Source organism: Canis lupus, chromosome 30 (assembly GCF_048164855.1).
Source record: "Canis lupus baileyi chromosome 30, mCanLup2.hap1, whole genome shotgun sequence".
In the NCBI taxonomy this organism is placed as follows: domain Eukaryota; kingdom Metazoa; phylum Chordata; class Mammalia; order Carnivora; family Canidae; genus Canis; species Canis lupus.
Window position 1 is genome coordinate 21738506 of NC_132867.1, and position 5163 is coordinate 21743668.

The 5163-nt window shown below is 36.7% G+C and overlaps 1 pseudogene; it reads right to left on the minus strand.

Annotated features, from left to right (window-relative positions):
- Positions 1 to 446: 446 nt before the first annotated feature.
- Positions 447 to 773, minus strand: LOC140621405 (ADP-ribosylation factor 1 pseudogene; annotated as a pseudogene).
- Positions 774 to 5163: the final 4390 nt, after the last annotated feature.

The following is a 5163-nucleotide window of genomic DNA, read 5'->3' on the forward strand; positions in this document are numbered from 1 at the left end:
GTAAACTAAAATTAGAATGAGAATTGTTGTATTCAATTATATTGGCTGTAATTTATGCAATTGGTTTTTTCGTGATTTTTAGAAAAGGAGGCACCTGTGTTCTTTTATTACTGTAAAGTTTTCTTCACAAAAATTTGGTGAATTTCACTAGTTGGTCTACCTCACGTTTTTTTTATGATTCCAAATTGTCTTAAGTTGTGTCTACAGTATTATGTTGTCCTTTCATTTAATCTGGTGAATGAATTAAAATTTTCTCCCACCTCTTAAAAAATATTTTTATTTTTAATAAAATATTTCAAAGGAATACCAGATATTGCCTCCTTGGGAACAAAAACCACGTTAAAAAAAAAACAAAAAACAACTCGGCATTCATGTCTTGGGAAGGTCCTACTTGGGCTTCAACACTGGCAGGACAGCATCCTTGAGCTCATTCTTCACCAGCATCCTCATGAGCTCTCAGGGATCCTGTTCACAAACCCTCTGTGATTGCCATCAACCACAAAGATGAGACCTTGTGTGGTCTGGAAACAGTGGTGCCACAGAGGGTGGGTCTTATCTTGGCTGCCCACATCCCACGCAGTGAAGCTGATGTTCTTGCACTCCATGGTTTCCATGTTGAAGGCTCTAGTGGGAATGGCGGTCACTGTCTTACCTAGCTTCAGTTTGGACAGGATGGTGGTCTTCCCCACAGCATCCAGGCCGACCACAAGAACTCGCATTTCTTTTTTGCCAAAAAGGCCCTTGAAGAAGAGGTTTGTGTAGATATTTTCCATGCTGTGGACTGGAGGGAGAGACACTGGACAGAGAAACCCTTGGAGACCAGCGAGCCCTGGTGAGGCTGCTGCTCCAAGCCAGGAGTTGGTTTCACTCCCCCTAAGATGTTATACCTTCAATCTCATATTCTTTCTGTTTTAGTACCCCATACAGGATATCTTATTACATTTACTCATAGTATCTCTATAGGTTCTTCTAGAAGGTGAACAGTTTCTCAGACCGTCCTTGTTTTTGATGATCTTGACAGTTTTGAGGAACACTGGTCAGATACTCGGTAAAGTCCTCATCAGTTTAATCCTGTCTGATGTGTTTCTCATGGTCATACTGGGCTTATGGGTTCGTGGGACAAAGATTACAGAGGCAAAGTGCTGTTTTCTTCATGCCATATCAAAAGTACATACTGTCAATATAACTTTTCACTATTGATGCTATCATTCATCACTCGCCTGAAGGGAGTGTTTGTCAGCTTTCTCCAGTGTCAAGTTACTCTTTTATTCTCAACTTTCTGTACTATACCCTTTAGAAGTTACTATGCACATCACATACTTAAGGGATGGGGACTTTGTTAGCCAAGTAATTGTACTGGCAAAGAAACAGAGAGCTTGATATGCAGAGGCATCCTATAACTAACAAACAACCTCCAGAAGACCAAACCTGCACTAACCTCCCAGGAGAATATTCCCCAATTTCCTCTTAAATGTGACCTGGGGCTTCTCTATATAAGAAAAACTCTCCAAAGGCAGAGCCAGAATGCACATTAGACAATGAACAACAGAGTTGTTTCTAAAGTGCTGTGTCCTACCAGTGACATTTGATAAATGCCTTGGAAAAGGGGACTGTGTTTCTTTTTTTTCCTCTTTCCAAATGAATTTTTATTACAGTGTTCTTATTCTTTTTTTTTTAATTTATCTTTTTTTTTAATTTTTATTTATTTATTTATGATAGTCACAGAGAGAGAAAGAGAGGCAGAGACCTAGGCAGAGGGAGAAGCAGGCTCCTATGCACTGGGAGCCCGACGTGGGATTCGATCCCGGGTCTCCAGGATCACGCCCTGGGCCAAAGGCAGGCGCCAAACCACTGCGCCACCCAGGGATCCCAGTGTTCTTATTCTTATTCCATATTTCAACATGGGGTGGATAAACATATTACTTGTCTCCTAGTTGTCTAAACTAAACATCCATACTGGAACTTGCTGAACATTATTCATTCTTCATGGATATTTAGTTACCATACTAATTTAGGATTTTCTTGCTGGAGAAAAAGAATTTGTTCCATGAATGAGAAGTGAGTGCATGGCTATTTGGATAGCCACAGAAATAAATTAACAACAGCAAGAAAAGGTCACTGTCCCTTTATGTTCTTTCATGGTAACAGAATCTTGATTCTGAGTGTATCATTATCCAGAAGAAAAAAATAACATTTCCTTCATTCCCTAGCATGTAGGTATCGTCATGGGACTAAATTCTCTCCAGTAAGATGGAAGTTCAAGAACATTTTGTTAAATGTATACAATTACAGGGTTTTCCTATTAACTAAATGGGATTTGCCTCTCACCATTGACTCCCCTGCTTTCTTTCTATATGGAATAAGAATGTATTGCAGAATTGTTTTGGCATATATGAATGAGGGCAACATCTGTAGAAGGATGAACCACCCAAAATGAATAGAATTCACGGCCTTGACAATACCATACAGTAGGAATCCCACTGGATGGAGATTTTAAGTGATAAAAATAAATATTTGTTTTTTATAAGGTACAGATTTTTTGGAACACTCTCTCATACAACCAAACTTTACATTAATTAACACAATTGACCATTGTTTCAAAAATGTATATGGGTGTTCAGAAGGCAGAAAAGGAAAAAAAAATACATTTTTAGAACAAGGTTCATGATACATTTATTTAGATATTAATAAGTGATATAATAGTAAATAAAAGAGTGAAGTAGTTTTTCTCAGAAATATAACTAAATTAACATGGATCTCAGAAACAGACCCATATATGTTTAAAACTATGCATGAGATAAAGTCACATAAGTGGGAAAAGGATAAACACTTCAGTTAATAGCAGTGAAACTGATTATAAATGTGGAAAATTCATTTTAGGTTTATATGCACATCAATTCCAGATGAAAAATAATAAATATGAAAGACAGTATCTCAAAGCCTTTTAAAAAGATATAGGTGATTAATGACACACCACTCAGCATTAAAATATCTGCAAACAAGACAAAAAAAACACAAATAGAACAGAAAGATTGATAATTTGGAATATATAATAAAATTAATGTTTCTGTTCATTAAAGTGCCCCACGAAAATATTGAAAATATGGTCACAAATTTTTAAGTTTGTTCAAAATTGATAAAAAAAAAAAAAAAAAGGAACTCAGGCAAAGATCATCCCCTGAAAACTTTGGAGAGACATCAACAGACTTTTCACAGGATAAAAACATGCCTATCTTCATTTGTAAGTGGAAAAATGCAGATAAAACCACGATGAGAAATCACAAAAATTAAAAGGTCTATAATGACAAACATTGTCACGAAAATAGCAGAATGCATACTTTCATACCTACATGTGTAAGTGTAAATTGTGAGGGAAAAATTGCAAGAGAAAGAAAAAAAAAAATCTTTAGCAAGTAATTTGGCAAAAGCCTAAAGAGTTGAATGTGTGCAAATATCAAGATCTACCAATTCTGTTCTTGACAGATACACAGATAATAGATACAGATAATTACCATGTTCATGATAGATATCATCGATCTATCCATCTACATCATAGACTAGAAACTTTTTTTTAAAGATTTGTTTATTTGAGAAAGAGAGAGCAAGACAATGAGAGAAAGCATGAGTGGAGGGGAAGGTCAGAGGGAGAGGGAGCTGCTGAGCTGCTGCCCTGCTGAGCATGGACTAGACATGAGGCTCCATGTGAACCTCATGATCCCAGGACCTCAGGATCATGACCTGAGCAGAGAAACTTTTGAACTCGTGAACAAGAAGGCTATTTCCTCTCTTTCTTTCCTCTTTCTGCCTCCTTTTCCCTCCTTCTCTCCTCTCCTTTTCTTATCTCACCCTTTCTCCCTTAGCCCCCCACCCTCTCTATCTTTCTTCTATCTACTCATCCATCCATCATTTTTATTTACTTAACATTTGCTTGCTGAATACTCTTGTGGAAGCACTACCATAAGTACAGTACAAATACTACATTTAATCATCACAGCTTAATGAGTTAGGAACAGTTACCATCCCCATTTTTCAAATGAAGAAAATAAAGCAAGTAATTGATGGCAGCTCCTGAAGGAAATACAGTTGTTATTGTTGTTTTTAATTTGCACCCACTTGTCTAAGGCTACTGTGTGTTGTATAAGTAGAAACAAGTTTTCCCTTATTTAAAATTCTTCATTTACTATCTTTTTACTTTTACCCTATCCTTTGCCTGGCATATAATTCATTTTTTTTTTTTTTATCTTAAAGCTGTCTTACTTAGAATTTCTGAGAAGCTCAATGTATGTTGAGTTGTTTTAGTTTTCTATTTTAGAACTTCTGATAGTTAGAGCTAATTTATTGTGCACAAATAAAATATAAATATAGTAATTTGTATTTGTCTTATTTTTGTGTGTTGAGTGATGAGGGAACAGAGGACTAGCTGAGGACAATGCATAAGCCCAGGGCAGCACATTGACAAGTCTTTGAAATAGGCAGAGGGACATTCCTCTATGGACTCAACTGCCTCAATATTCATACTTTGCTAAGGGCAACAGGCAATCTTAGCCTGACCCCCAGAATCCTATCAGTCTACTTTAACATATAAAAATTCCTTCAGAAATTTCCTTTATCTCTAACCCCCCAAGATATGTGTTGGCAATCATCCCCCAAGCACATGGCCCATCGATATACATCTGAAGAGTCTCATGACTCAGGCTGTATTAGACAGTAATAAGTCACCTTTTCCCAACAATAGCTAGCTCCTTCAAGGTCCTGTAAGTCTTGCTTCCAAACTTCCTTAGAGAGTGTGCTATCCTCAAACCCCTCCCAAATCCCAGGTATATAATCAGCCATGCCTCACAGGCCTGGAGCAACAGCTCTTCCTGCCCATGGGTCCTGTTCCTGTGCTTTAATAAAACCATCATTTGCACCAAAGATGTCTCAAGATTTCTTTCTTGGTTGTCAGCTCCAGTCCTCACCCCACCAAACCTCACCTATATTCCAAAACTTCATTATTAAGTACAAGTATAATACAAAGTATAATATTATATGATCATACCTATATAAAATGTATATGTGTATAGATTGTAACATATAATAATATAATTATACTATAAATCATTACATAATGTAAATAAAATATGTGTTTCATATGGTTAATAACTGACACCACGTTGTAAAACT